The following is a 16,445-nucleotide window of genomic DNA, read 5'->3' on the forward strand; positions in this document are numbered from 1 at the left end:
TTTACATCTCTTGCTTATATGTAAGCTCATGTGCTTGCCTGGTAAGTCTGGGTGGTGGTCAAAGTGGCAATCAGAAGAAACATAGAATTAAGAGGGAATGTAGGGTGATACATTTCCATAACACACTTGTTTATTCCTCTTTCTGAGCGTGTTTTACCCTCTGCTTCAGAATATATTTAACTTTGAAAAGCTCAGGTTCCACAAATGCCATGAGAAGTGTGGATGTATATGCTGTCACAGCTCCAGGGGATTTGTCTCCCATTACACCTGTTAGGGATCGTCTAAAGTTCGGCACAGTTTATCTTTTTGAACGTGTTTAACCTCCCCCTCTATCATAAACATTCTCTCATGCACTTGGGGTTAGAGGACTAATGAGAAATATGCTTTGGATACTGTAGTCTATTTTATTTGGGAATCATTAATGTCCAGATAAAACTTAAGCTTTCAAGGGTTCTGCTGAAAGATCACCACCCTGTCAGGACTGCATCACATGGCACTCAATTTATCAGCCTTCTTCTGGGGTGACCTGGCTAGGATTTGAACCTCTGGCTCCAGGGAGTCTAGGTTGAACTCTGGTAATGTGGAGGCCACTCAGCCACTGCCTCCAGTCAAAAAAAGATTAGTGTCATCAAAAATAGATTAGTGTGTCAGTTAAAAATTAAAATAACCCCTTTGTTCTAAAATATTTGTCAAAGTAAGCAAAGAAATTAACTTTCACTTCAGATTAATTACTCAGTAAATTAGGATTTGGGACAAGAACATTGTAGATTTTTTCCTCTTCAACTAGAAAAATGGAGAAATTCATAACATTTACAATAATTATCTGTAAAGGCTCAAGCATTTGTGGAAAAGCCTGATGGAGCTTACTGGAGCTAATGCCTGTAAACTTTCATCATCACAGAATTCCTGCACTTACCCATAAGCAAAGAAAACTGTTGCAAAGAAAAAATGAAAAGTTGACCTTTGGTTCTTCTGATTCTGACTTTCACAGCATGTGACCTCCCAGCCCAGCTACCCATATCCAGTATCCTTGACACGAAGTGGGTTGGAGCCCCAATCTCATAAAATAAATATGATAAGTCTGTACATTTAGTAACAACACACTAGATATTATATGGGGGGCTGGAGAACCTACTTGCTCTTTTCAAGAATGATTTGGGACATTAACAAAGCCATCTCTACTATAATAGGTGTTGTGTTGATCTGGAAAACAGAAAGGCAGTATATTGCCAAGCTGCTTGACTTTGAGGAGAGAAATTTAATTGGTCAGCACTTATTCATTCATAAACAAATATTTACCAGGAATCTGTATGTGCCAATCATCACACTAACAGTTGATGCCAGAACTGTGATAAAAAACAGTATAGTAACTTTATAGTAAAAAATCAAGGAGACCACCTTAACCAAGCGATCAAAGTTAACCTCACTAGTAATTAGACATATGGATGCACTGATAAGCTATGATATCACTTCTGTGGGATTCTTGCCAAAAATGTAACAATAATGATGAAAAATACTAATTTCAAATGGAGGGAATATTGAAGACCAGAACACTTAAAGGTCTCAATCAAGTTCATGAAAGATATGAAAGATAAAGGATGACTGAGGAACTACCAGAGACTGAAAAATATCGAGAAGATATGTCAACCAAAAGCAATGTAGTATCCTGGAATGGATCCTAAATGAGAAAAAGGGCAAATGTAGAAAAATTGTCTAAATTCAAGTAAGGTTTATGGTTCAGTTAAGAGTATTGTTTACCAGCTTTTACCTTTTGGATTCTGATTATTGCAGTATGTTTTTGTAAGATGTTAACATTAGAGAAAACTGTGGAAAGAATATACAAGAATTTTCTGGAACTCTAAAATTATTTTTTAAAAATTAAAAACTTCTCAAACTAAAACAGATGTAGCCCCTGCCTTCATGGAGTTTGCCCTCTAATGGAGAAGATATTCAATCAATCACACTAATAAGTATGTAATCACAAAAATAAATAAGTACTTTCAAGGAAAGAAACTCCATGAGAGTATAATTCCAATAATCATTAAGAGAAAACATTTATTTAGTGCATACTATGTACCTGAAACTATCTTAGGTATTGTACAAATAATAGTCATTTAATTCTCACCTTCATGTGTACCACTATCACCTCAGGGCTGATGAAGTCACCTTGGTCAATGTTTCAAGTATTTTCCTTGAATTTTTTTACTTGCACAGTCAAGCATTACTAAACATCTCTATGTGAATATTCCAAGAATACTTCAAACTCACCAGGTACAATGTGAACCATTACTCTACCCTGAAACCTGCTCCTCTTCCCACCCAAGACCTTCAATGACATCACTGTTCACCCAGTCACTCCAGTTGAAAAAATCTCCCTAACTTGTTTTCCTTCCTTTAATTATGCCTCTGAGAAAGTTATCTTGAATATATAGAACTATTTATAATTGGCAAGTCTGATGATACCTTTTTTTGTTTCTTTTACTTCTGCAATATAGTATTTGCCTTACCTATGGGATACATTTTAAGCTCTCTGATAGGCAAACAATGTCCTCCATTGCCTGGCCTCTGTGCACACAACCCCGGCCAGCCTCTTTCCTCTTTACTCCTCTTCAATTACAGTCTACTATTGTTCTCTGGTTTGAGGCAGAGAGTAAACTCACCTTCTGCACTTGGGGCTCACTCTCCTCACACTTGAACTGCCATTTTCTGAGGCTTCAAATGAGTCCCTGAATTTTGGGTTCATCAAAGTCGCTTTTAATACATTTTGTGAATGTGCCACAGTAATTTTTTAACCCTCACCTGAGGATATATTTATTGATTTTAGAGGTAGAGGAAGAGAGAGAGCAAGAGAAAGAGAGACATCGATTTGTTGCCTCCTGACCAGACATCAAACCCACAACCTAGGTGCATGCCCTGACCAGGAATTGAACCCACAACCTTTCATTTATGGGATGATGGTCCAAACAGCTGAGCCATCTGGTCAGAGCTACACTCTGAATAATTTAATTGCTCTGTTTACTGGTAAACAAATTTATAGTTGTATATTTTTCAAAGTGGGTGACCGCCATGCATGGTCTGAAAACCCCTAATTTTTTTTCTTTTTTACATATGTAGAGCAAGAGGGCCATTTTACAATTTTACAATTGGCCCTATTGCTCTACAAGATTCTGGTTTCTAAATATGCTCCATAAATAGCTTCATAGAAAATGAAAACCAAACCACCACCATGCAGTTTTCCCAACAACATAGTTTAATATAACTATTTCACTTTTGAAATTTCCACCTGCTTGTTTCTGAATTGCAATATGACCTTAAAATATTCAGACCAAAAATGGGGACAATGGTGCTTCTGTGAGCCTCAGCCCCAAGAATCCAGACGCTTTTAATCATTGATAGCCAAGCAGCATTTAGTAAGAGTTTCATGACTTTCATCTTGGTAGGAAACTTTTGCAGCTGCCTGCTTCTCTACACTGCCTGCTTTCTCTAAATAAAGCAGTGGCAGGGAAGAGGGTGACTGAGTCATAAACACTCCATTATTATAACACCAAATTTGTCCAAAAGAAACATTTTTATATCTTGGATTATTTTATCATTAGTTTAAGAAGATTTGTTGAGCTCTCAGGAAAGCCATGAGGAAGGGTGATGCCGCCCACGTCTATCTGATAGCTAATGCCTCCCAGACACTGAACATACTGAGACAAACATGGGATCCCCAGAGTGCTCATCTGCTACAGGGCCTGCTTCATACTGGATCAATTATGCAAATTGAGATGTGAAGATAGTTCCCTCTTTTAGTAAGGCGTGATTACTCCTGCACTCACAATTCTAACACAGCCTTGCTGGAAATATCAGTCAGATTCTGAACCACCTGGTTCCATCTGTAAAATGTGTTTTCTTAACTGGGAGAGGGAGTAAGTAATTTTTTTATTTCCACAGTATCACTATTCATGTACACTTAATATCATAAAATGCTTGCCGTTAAGAGATCCAAGTAAAGACATTTACATATGTGTGTTTGATTTTGCAATAAAAACTATAGAGGATAATGAATATTTTAAAAAGTTTAACATCTTAACACCTATTTATTATTTCAGAGACTTAAAGGCTAGGATAATATGACCGATTCATCCTTTAAGATATTCTTTTATAAACCCTTTAAAGAAACCGCTATATAGAGAATGTCTAAGATTCCCAAGGGCTAAGAAAATTAGTAAGAGTGGTAAATCAGAAAGTAATGAGATCAAAAGTAGAGAAAAGCTGGAGAAATTGTATCTGGTTAGAAAATTATCAGGCAATAATTATTATTGCTAGAAATGTGAATTATTCCCTTCTTTTCTTTCTGGGCCCAACACTCATAGTTCCCACCTGGGGTGTGAGATCTACCTTTCCTGCCCTGTATTCACTCCCCCCCCCTTTATTCATAACACCCTTGTCTTGGGGGGAAATCTTCTTTTATTTTAAGTATACTACCCAGGTGATCACTTTTATCTTCTTTTCTGAATAGGTCTCTAAAACTAAGAGAATTAAGTTTAAGAAAATTAAATAATGAATTCTTGTATTGGAAAATGGCAGAGCAATCTGTACAATGCAAAAGTACTGATTTGGCAGAGCATCTGTGGTTTGTCATAGGCATGATATAGTCATTTAAAAATGATCATGAAACATTATATAGACGTATAGTTTAGTGGCCGAAATGGCCCTCTTTTGTCCTTCTTTGGTGCAAACCAGTAGCTCAGAGAAATTGGGAATACTTGCACACTTGAATAATTGCATACTTACCTCATTTTAAAAAGGACACACCCACATACAAAGTTGACAAGTCACAGACATAAATCTCAACTAGTTGAAAGTACTTTTATTTCAAGGCACATGAATCTTTCTAAGCCCATCCATTAATTTTATGTAGTTTTAATTATAGCTTCTAACCTCTGCAATTATTACAAGCCTGGATATTTCTCCTTATGTCAATAGCTGCTGATGACAAGTGTGCAAGACGTAACAACTTGCTCAGTTGAACAGAGAACATTTGCTCCTTTAATTCCTCAGTACGATCCTACCCAGTTCTCTGCCTCAGTTTTCTTTTTATAAAAGCTGGAAATCCTGGAACTTCTTATTTTCATTACAGGGGCAAGAAAATTATTTTAAGTTTACAAGCTTTTGGAAAATAAAAAAAATATGTAAGTGCTATTGCCTTCAGAACTAAACTATATTTTATCAAATATGATGGAGTCAATTATTTAAAAACATAGACTAAAACTTGTCTCCAGGTGACTAAAATGAAAGGAATTTAAATACAAACCTCTTAGGTGTGTGTGTGTGTTTTGTAAAGCTCCTGAAACACATGCCATCTACAATCACAAGAGTAGAATTTCCCTGAAAGTTTTTGCTAAATGTGAAAGTCACTTATATGGGAAGAATTTGTATTGCATCTGTGAAAGCAAAATTACAATAGCTGACAAAACATGAAAGTTTCAGCATAGTGGATTAGCACATACAAGGAACTCAAAGGAATTTATCGTTATTCAACATTTCAGCTAACATTCTTGTAACGTCTCATCTGGGAGTAGATTTGTCTCCTCACTCAGTAGGAAGCCCGTACACATAAAAAGGTTAGATTAGAGACACATAGTAAATAATATAACAAACAGTTCCTATCACATTAGACTCCACTCAGCACAGAGCAGGCGAATAGGCAAATCTGTAATGTTCAGGTTCCTGTTCTGCTGGCTGGTTTGTCTAGGCAAGGCCAGGACTGCTCCCCAGTGTCTGACAAAGTGGAGTTTTGGATGAGGCACTGCCTTTTGTTTTTTGGATTTTCACTTTTATTTATTTAATTTTATTTATTTATTTAATTATTGTTCAAGTACAGTTTTCTGTCTTTTACTTCCATCCCAGCCCCCCTGCCCTCCCCATCTCCCTCCATTTTCACATCCCCCCTAGTTTTTGTCCATGTGTCCTCTATACTTGTTCCTGTAAACCCTTATTTTTTCCCCCTGAAATTTCCTTTCCTCTCCCCTCTGGTCACTATCAGCCTGTTCTCTATTTCAGTGTCTTTGGTTATATTTTGCTTGCTTGTTTGTTTTGTTGTTTAGGTTCCTCTTAAAGGTGAGATCATATGGCACTGCCTTTTGATATTATTGAGGCTGATGCCACTTTCTCCCTCATCAAGCAGAAATAATGCTTGCAAATTTTCTGTCTTCTGAGCTGAGGGTTTGACTTTAGGAAATAACATTATAGTAAGGGAAAAGACTGAAAACATTAAAAATATTTGGAGTAAGTGCTTTTCTTTGTTTTACATAGTGAAGTTCTTATAGTTTTTATATGGTACTGCTTTTATGTCATTTCCTCTTTCCTTCCTCAGCTGTCATTGAATTGAAGTTTCTGGCTTTTTGTCTGCCACCAGACTAGTGATTTTTAACTTAAAAAATTTATAGTCACCTGAGGACATGTTTTCATTGTTTTTAGAGAGGGAGGGAGAGAAGGGAGAGACAGAAATATCAGTGTGAGAGAGAAGCAACGATTGTTTGCCTCCTGTATGTGCCCAGACTTGAGATAAAACCCCCAACTTAGATATGTGTACCCTGACTGGAACTGAACCTGCAACCCTTGGTTATGAAATATGCTCCAACCAACTGAGCCACATTGGGCAGGGCTAGACTAGTGATTTTTTAAAGAACCTCATTGGCTTGTGGATTCTGTCTTAGTTTGGGATTCCTCAGAAACAGAGCCTGAGATAGGATTGCAGTGAGAATAGTTTATTTGGGAACTGTTCCCAGGAAACATGGTGTGGTGGAGGCAAAAGAGAGGCAAGGAAGGGGAGAAAGAAGCAGAGGGGGCCTTATCAAGCAATTACTACTCTGGATGAAGGAGATTAATTTCAGTGGGGAACTCCAGATCACTGCAGAACTGTGGTCTCAGAGCTGTCTCACCAGTTGGGAGAGGGAGGTAGGCTATACCTTTCTTCTTTGCATCATTATTGATTAATGGCTGTTTTTTTGGGGGGGGGGGAGGCATGAATTCTCACTTCCTGCTTGCCATACACAGGGGCAGAGAGGTAAAAACTCAGTGGGTACAAAGGAGAGTGGGAATCAAGATCAACTCTAGTAACTAATTGAAACATGAGAGATCTCTACCCACCCCTCCCTTTCCGACATATAGTGATTGAAAGAAAAATAAGTGAAAATTGGTATTGCTCAGTATTCATATGTAATTTTAGCAGTTAGATATTTCATTTCAGTAGTGGTTATAGTTATATTATAGCATACTTTTTTAAAAATTAAAGTATATTTGACATACAATATTAGGTGTATATGAGTTTTAGGTGTACAACATTGTTATCCAGCATTTATATATCTTAAAGTGATCATTGTGATAAATCTAATAATCATCTTTCTCTGTATAAAGTTGTTCTGATACTATTGACTATATTTCCTGTGCTAAAAGTCACTATATCCCTATGACTTTTTTCTTTTATAACTAGAAGTTTATACTTCTTAATCCTTTTCCCCTTTTTCACCTAGCTCACTGCCCACTCCATAATGGCAATCATCAGTTTTCTATGAATGTGTTTCTGGTTTGTTTTGCTTATTTTTTTCTTTATATTTCACAAGTGAAATTATATATGGCATTTGTCTTTCTCTATCTGACTTACTTCATTTAGCAGAATATAACCTAGGTTCATCCATGTTGTTGCAAATAGAAAGAATTTATTATTTTATGGTTGTGTAATATTCCATAGTGTATCTATACCATACATTTTTATTTATTCATCTATCAATAGGTACAAAACTCTTGAAATTCATTTATAGAGCCCAGATTAAGAACACTTAATACAGACCAGAAACATCTTGAGGGTAAGGTATACTTAAGCACTGTTAGATCCTCACCATCTGGTACCATTTCTTGTGTCAAATAGGCTCTCAATAAACATTTGCTCAATGAATGAATAAATAAATAAACAAATAGAAAAGATGCAGAAGATTGTATGCTTATATTATTCATTTACAGACTTAAAATTAAGTAGAGTTACCAACTATGATAAGAAAAATCTTGGTTTTCTAAAACACAAATGACAGAGATAGGCTTTAATTTATTCTAAGGCATGCATAAATTTTCAGAGCTGAGAATTAGTTTGCCTTTCCATTATTAAAAGACTATGGGGATAAGAAACATAGCAACTAACTGAAAAGAAAAAATATAGAATATCTATTACCATCCCAAAGTTTTCAGAAGCTTCTTTATTTTAATTCACTTCCACTAGAAAAAAATAGAAATAGAATGCTAAGAAACCAAAAAATCTAGTTTTACATGGTCTTTTGGTCTACATAGACTGTATCCTGGGCATCTAGGTAAGGCACTAGGTGACTGTAACCACTCTACTATATACAGAGGCTGGGTCCCTCTTCTTTAGCTGCTGGTTCCATCTGTAATGATTTAGTGCAGTGGAATTCAGGATTTCTCTGAGAGTTTGCTTAAAAAGATCCATGGGCTTTACTCCTAGAGTATTTGATTCCCAAGTTTAGGGTGGTGCCTGAGAATTTGAAATTCTAACGTTTCCAGGTGATGCACCCTGAGAACCACAGATTTAGTGTACTCAGAAACCCAGAATCAAGCCAACCTAAGGCTCTAATGAGCTAAAAGATGCAGAAGAACCCTGGAAGAATCTGCTAGAGTTGGCCTGTGTTGGAATGCTAGCTTTTTTACTTACTACTAGTTAGGGGACCTTGGAAAAGTTCTCTATGTGCCATAGATTCCTTATCTATTACATTAGAAGCTCTAAAATAGTATTCTGTATTTCAGCTAAATCTGAGACATTTGTTAAAATTCACATTCTTGGGCACATCCACTCCTGACTTGCTGAACCAGAGTTTTGTAGGCCAGTCTGATATTCAGCCAGGTTTGGGGACTTCTGTGCATTATCCTTCTCTCTTAAGTGGAGCATAAGAGTATAATTTAGCTTTTCCTGATGACTCGGGCTCATCTTAATGACCATCAATTACTCTACAGTAGTTTTAACTGCTTTGTCTTGTTGCTGTCTCTCACGTCTTCAGTTTTGTCCTTGCCTCTGGGGCATCCCTACCCCCATTTCTAATTTGCACTGACTAATGTGCTGTGGTATGATTAATCAGATTGCTGGCACTGTCAGGATTGGGAGGAAAATCTGAATCAGGAAGCTTTTCGTGGCACCTAACAGGAGTACCTGGAACCCAATGGCTTAGGCATAGAGCTGAGGCTTTCTGGTTCATAGCCATGTTTTTGGATAGGTGATACTGTCAGAAACCTGGGCTCCAGAAAAACTATATATTGCTGCACCAATCTTATCTTTGTGCATGGCTGACCACCATGATCAGAGCAGCACACAATTCCAGACCTGGTAAAAATCATCTAGCCTCTCCTAACATATACAGGGTATAGTCACACATTTCAATTCAAGTACAAATAATGTCATCACCTTCTTATCACTGATTTCCCATAGAAATAGTCAAAGATGATTTTTAATATTAATATAATTTTAATATTTCAATATTAAAATCTCCTAATGATGGGAACATATTTATTTTCATTTGGAGATCAATTTCTAGAGATTGAGGCTAAGTTAAGGGGAAATTTTAATTATTTAGATGTTTTCAACTCAAATGCTTCAGTTTCTCAATTTTCTGCATTTAGAAAGGCCTGTGCTTGGTGATTCCTCACACAAAGTGACAACATTTATTTTAGCCACTGTAAACTAGGTGAAGGGAAATGCTGAGAGAATCCATTTTAAATTCTATTTCTCATGGTTTTATGCAACATTCAGGTTTAAAAATTCCTTCCCCTAAATCTAAAACCTGTAACAATACTTACTTCACATATGCCCTTTGTTACTACAGTAAAATAATTTTTGTTGGTAATTTTACAAGAGCAACTACAGACCCCACAAGCAATGACGATGTTTTGTCTTTTGCAATGTGCTGCTAATTATTACTCTCAGATGAAATGGTTCAGAAACAGACTTAGGTGAAATGCATTAGAAAAATTATGTATTTGCCCTCTGGGGACCCCACCCCCTTTATAAAAACTCTTGCCAATCAATCCACAGAACAGAATCTGATTCAATTCTGGGGAAACATTTGGCTGATGTTGATGTCCAAGGAAAGAAAGATGCTTCATGTTCTGGTGCCAATAAGGGAGATAGAAGAAAACGGGAGTTCCTTCTAGGGGGCCAAAAAAAAAAAAAAGAAATACGTGCATGTATATCTATGTATTCTGTATTTTGGCTCTACTTGCTTCAAAGATTGTTTATTTTTTTTCCTTTCATTTAAAAAAACACCTTCCAGCTTCTTAACATGTTTTTCAAAGTAGAGGCTGGAAGGCATAATAAAAAGCAAGCAGGGATATGCTTTTTGAATAGAGTGAAATAATTAATGTAAGAATGCTTCCATTTGGGCATTTTTTATGAACTGAAATATATTATTTTTGCTTTTAAAATGGAGGTAATTTGTTACACAAAAGTGGTGTTTTCTTTAATCTGAAAATAATACTAATTATAACACTATTTGGGAGCTGGAGTTTTGAAGCCTGAAATTCCTTTTGTAGTTTGAAATTGCTTAGCTGCCATAAGTTAACTGGCTCTGCTCCCTGAATATTGTCACTCATTCTGGCATTGTCCTTGTCCCTGTATCCAGTCACTGCCCTCCCGAGGTTTTCTATGAAGTGCCTACTTGTTCCCTAGGTTTTGGGCTGCTGGTATTCAGTTCCTTTAATTTAATGTATTCCCTTTGCCATTAGGTAATGCAACTCAAACTATCCATATTTCTTTGTTCAGCCAGAGAATGTTGTGTGTTAGGTAGACAAGTAATACATTCTTTAGAGAACTTTGGGTCAGAGAGTGGGTGACCATTTAGCCATAAAGAGGAGGAGAGGGAAGCATTTCTCTTTTATTTCTGTATAGTTCTGGGACACCCCAATGTGACACTCCATTGTTATTTCTCAGGGACCAGAAGAGACATTTCATTAGCCTCCTGGATGGTCTCTTGGGGGCAGAATTGTGGTCCCTAATTTGTTGGGGTTTGTCCCTAATTTATCTGTTTGTCTGAAAACAGACACTGTTTTCAGAATCACAAAAAGATGAGGAGGGGTTGAAGTCCAATAAGCTGCTGCTTCCACAACCTGCATTGCTCCCAAATTCAAGAAAAACCCTACAACAGGTCTTGCTTCCAGACAGACTTAGGGTGCACATTGAGAAAACAGGAGAGATCCTAAACTGGACACAAATTTCTTTCTACTCTCTGCAAATAACAGGTTTCTAATAATTAGATATCACTTAGGATTGTAAAATAATAAGAAGCACACATGTATGTCTCTGCCTTCAGTTTCTACCTAGAACTCCTGGAACCCCTTGAAAATAGGGGTGTAGGGGAATCTTTTGTTCTAACATTTCCTCTTTGACTCTGTTTCTTGACACAGAACTCCTAAGACATTTTTATTTTCCTCAGGGCTACGATAGAACTGTTTGAGACAGAGCTCCTAAATCTCTTACAATGTCCTGGGCGATAAGAATGTTTCTGGTCTAATGAGGTGGCTCTGGGTTGGCTACTGGATGGCTTCAGGATGGGGGCTGGTCACCAGAATTAATTAGAGGCTGGGAACTTTCAAATCCATCTCACACTCTCTGAGGAGGGGAGAGAGACTGGAAATAAGTTAATTACCATAGATGCCTATGTGATGAAGGCTCCATAAAAAGTCCCAAAAGTATGGGGTTCAGAGAGCTTCTGGGTTGGTGAACACATTTACCTGTAGGGAGGGTGGCACACCCCAGTTCCACTGGGACAGAAGCTCCTGTACTCAGGACCCCTCTGGATCTCACTCTTTCTATTTCTTCATCTGTATGTTCATCTGTAATATTTTATCATATCCTTTACAATATAATAAATTGATAAATATGTTTCCTGGAATTCTGTGAGCTGTTCTAGCAAGTAGTCAACTCCAAGAAGTAGGGTCATGGGAACCTCTGGTTTGTGATCTGGGGACCTTGTGATTAGTGTTTGAAGTGGGGTTCAGTCTTGTAGGACTAAGCTTATAATCTGTGGGGTCTGAACAAACTCTGGTTAGTGTCAGAATTGAATTAAATTATAGGACACATAGCTGATGTCACAAAGAATTACTTAACTTCTGGAAAAGCAGGTGTCAAAGATGTGAGTGTGTGCATAAAGGAGAGAGACACAGGAGGGGTGTGTTCCTAAACAAGTGTCATTTTTGAGGATCAGTGCAATGCATATACATAGACATATGTATAAAAGTTTGTGAATTTTTAAAGGGATTTATATATATCTTCACTAGCCAGGATTACAGTCCCTCAAGTTTTTGGTTAAGAATAACTGTTTACTGTTCCAAAAGACCTACCTATTGCATTTTTCTCTGTCCCCATTTTATATGGTACTCATCAGCACTCACAAATTTCTTGCTTTCTCTGCAACATTACATGCTTGGTCCTGCCTACAGACCTTGACTTAGCTGGTCTTACATCTAAAATGCCCTTCCCAAGAATGGCTGCATTCCACTTGGCTGTTGGCACCATTTCCCGGTTTCCACTTCTTCAGAAAAACATCCCTTGACCACTTTAACACAAAGTGATGGCACCCTTTCCTTATCACATCACTATGCTTTATCATCTTTAGAAAACTATTATTGTATAAAATACCTGCTAATGTATTGGTTTCCTTGTATGTTGTTTATCTCTCTTCCTCTTTAGTTGTTTATCTCCCTGCATGGGAGCTGCTGAATTCCAGCCCTGATAATTGTGTCTGACATAATATAGATGGTTCATGACTTAATGAACATAAGAAATTGAGAAAGTGTCAGAAATACTATATTTTCATCTTTGTAATTTTGTTATACATTTAAGAATAAAAATAAATTGAAAAAATATTTTCTAGAATGGGATTTTCAACTTCAGCACTACTGACATTTTGGGCTGAACAATTCTTTGTTGTTGGGGGCTGACTGTACACTGTGAAATATTGAGCAGCCTCCTTGGCCTCTACCCACTAGATGCCAGTGGCACCTTCTTTCCAGTTATGACCACCAACAATGTCTACAGACATTGCCAAATGTCTCCTCTGGGGCAAAGTTAACCCTGGTTGAGAACCACTGTGTTAGAACATTGAGGGCGCAGTTCAGTCCTGCAGATTTTCTGACTCCTCTACTTAGATTTGTATTACTTAGATGGCATGGGAGATTGATGTCTGAAACACAACTGAGAAATCTAAAAGTCTAGCCCTGGCTGATGTTGCTCAGTTGGTTGGAGCATCACCAGTACACTGAAAGGTTGTGGGTTTGATCCCTGGACAGGGCATTTGCCTGGGTTGCGGGTTTGGTCCCTGGTAGGGGTGCATGTGAGAGGCAGCTGATTGATGTTTCTCTCTCACATCATTGTTTCTTTCCCTCTCTCTTTGCCTCACTTCCCTTCTCTCTAAAATAAATAAGCATGTCCTCGGGTGAGGATTAAAAAATTAAAATAAAAAATAATTAAAATCAAGAGTCTAGGAAAAGGAATCTATGGTTTGAGAAATAATTGTACTCCAAAATGTCATTAGATCAAAGGAGGTATAAAGGTTTCCTGTTGACCCGATATAGGACTTTTGCATGAGACAGCTGCCTTGGATCCTCCAAGGGGCATAAGAGTGCTTTAGTAGAAGAAAGTTGGGAGTGGACCTCTGACTGCCAACAGCGTGAAGAAGGTGTCCAAAGCAACCAACTGGAACTGAGCTCCATTTACCATGTTAAATGAGTTTGAGAAAAGAGACACCTACTGAATGGGAAATCTGTTAAGAACTCACAAGAATACTCATTAGAAGAAGGGTCAACTTTAAACCCCTGCCAAGCCCACAGAACACTCATGCTGGGTCATCATGACAGTATCCATCAGGTGAGAACATTTCTGTATCCTTTTCCTCTCCTTCCAGTTCTACTACATTGAATCTGAAGTGAGCTAGCTAGCTTAGGAGGAATAGAAAGTTCAAGACAGGGAAAGAATGAAGTGGATTATAATGTCTTCCCCAGATGCAGGCTTCCCTTCTGCAGCATGAACAAACTAAAGAAGAAGCTTCAAATTTAGAGCAATTGTTATGTGACTATTATATATCAATGGAGATTCAAATTATTACATTTTATGCATGGTTTAACCATCATCAGAAAACTTTCTGAGCTTTCATTCAGGGAAGATTTTCCTCATTGATAAAATAAATATATTATGAATAAACTTCATGATAATTCATGTGCTTGTTTGGCCTTTTTCTTCTCTAGGTTTATCTCTAGGTTATCAATGTCTAATATATAATATACAATAAATAATTATGTAACTATGTGCTTAACATGATCTGTCCAAAATTCTGTATATTTGTGGGCACTTATCTACCCTGTGACTGCTGAGGACATGGATTTTCTGTTTCATTCAAGTCACCAAAGAATGGAATGATCTTTAGCCTCAAAATTATTTGAAATTCTTATTAATTATTTTCCTTTGGTTTGATGAGAATATAAGCTTTTCTACTTGATATCAGGGCACAATACTTGTCACTTTCTATTCTTCCCTATGGCTGGTCATCTCCTCTAGCAATCTCTTTTAAATGGCATCTCCAATGCTATGCAGCAGTTTGTATACCTAAACTCAGCTTTGGTTTCCCATTGGGGCTTGTAAGGTAAAACACTGTAATCATCTGGTCTTGCTTTAAACTGGCAGGATGTGACAGAGAATCTATGACCTAGGAGAAGGCCAGTGTCAACTAATTGTGACATTTCATCAACATGAGCACTCTTAATGTCATGGAGAGTTATTCTCTGCATGGATGATAAAGTATGGGTATGCTGACAAGCTCTTGCTTAACTGAACTCATTGGCCTTGGTATGTTTCATGCCAATTCATTGTTTTATAACACATTGCTTCACATTTAAAATGAAGATTCAATTTAAAATTTTATTGTTAAGCTTTAAGTTCTGTGTATGTATTGTTGGGCTTCTCTGGTGATAACTAACTGAAGTTTATACTCCCATTTGTCTGTTTCTATCAACCATGATTTTAATGATAGAAATCAGTCTCGTTGACGCATCCACATCAGTCTCCTGCACCTTTCCAGCAATGCTTAACATTTAAATAACTTATTTTCAGACTTGAATGAAAGTTGGTGACTGGTGTCCAATACCTGCTATACTTTCTAGTAGAGTGAAGTTTTGGATATCAATCTATTTGACTTTCTTTTTACACTTGATCACATTTTTTTTTCTATTTTATGTTGTAACTTTAATCTGAACAGAAGGAGAGCAAGGTCTTGTGAAGGGTAACTGAGAATACCACTCCCAAGCCAGTCATGTAAATAGCTGCCAAATTTCTCTTTAGCGTTAAAGCCTACCAGTTCTGAGGTCTTTCATCATTGTTAACATAAATGATTAGTACAAGTTTGAAATGAGTCTCAGGAGAGAAGTGCAAGAAAAAATAAGATATACTTGACCCGAGGGAATAGTATGAGCTACTGAGCCCTAGACTTGACCAGAATGGAACTGTAATGGAAGTATTTATTTAGGCCAAGAAGTGCTTGCAATTTACTAGGCAGCACCATCAAGTCACCTCAGGAATGTTGACAACTATTTCAGCTGTATCTGTGAAACTCTGTTTAAGTAAATTGGATTCTATATGCAAAGCAATCTTCTATGATGGAATATCCTTATTTACTTTTGAAAGTACTCTAATAGGTACATGAGGTTCATTGGATTATTTCAGTTTTCTTTATTTATGCTCTTTTAAGGCAAGTGGATGGGCAAGAGTAAATTTTCCTATAAATGAGTGAACTCATAATGACCTTGAATGTATAAAAACCATTATTCAGAGAGATGCTTTTTAGTAAATATAAACATTTCAGTGTTTTTATGTGTACAGTACAGACTTCTTAAGTCTTGGGCCATTATCCAGCAGAACATCAGGTATATGATGAGGTCTATTGTGCTCCATACTGGTTTAAAAGCTTCCTAAAGATAAGCTACAAGACTAATGGCATGCAGCCAATTCTACCATCAATTCCCCAGCTGGTTTCTCTTTTCCTGAGTTGGAACCCATCCATTCTTCTCTTTCATTTGTAGAAAGAAAAAAGCCACCTACTTCTATTAGTAGTTTTTATTTTTTAGTATTGTTTGTTATGATAGTCAGTATCAATGGATGCAATAGCTCACCATGATCAGATTCTACAGTGCCACTTTTTGCTGTAGGGCAAAATTTCAATATGGGACAACCAAGAACTTTGGGCATGTGAAATGTCAGAAACATCATAACAATACATATGTGGGCTCTGTATTATTATTATTTTTAGTGAGTCTTCCTATATGACTGGGATTCTATTAAGCGGAAGGAAAATGCATGTTGCTTCTCAAGAAGCATACACCATAAATCTCCCTGAGTGACAGAACTGTTTGAAAGA

The sequence above is a fragment of the Artibeus jamaicensis genome, unplaced genomic scaffold, assembly GCF_021234435.1.
Source record: "Artibeus jamaicensis isolate MK-2021 breed Jamaican fruit bat unplaced genomic scaffold, CSHL_Jam_final contig_886, whole genome shotgun sequence".
NCBI lineage: Eukaryota > Metazoa > Chordata > Mammalia > Chiroptera > Phyllostomidae > Artibeus > Artibeus jamaicensis.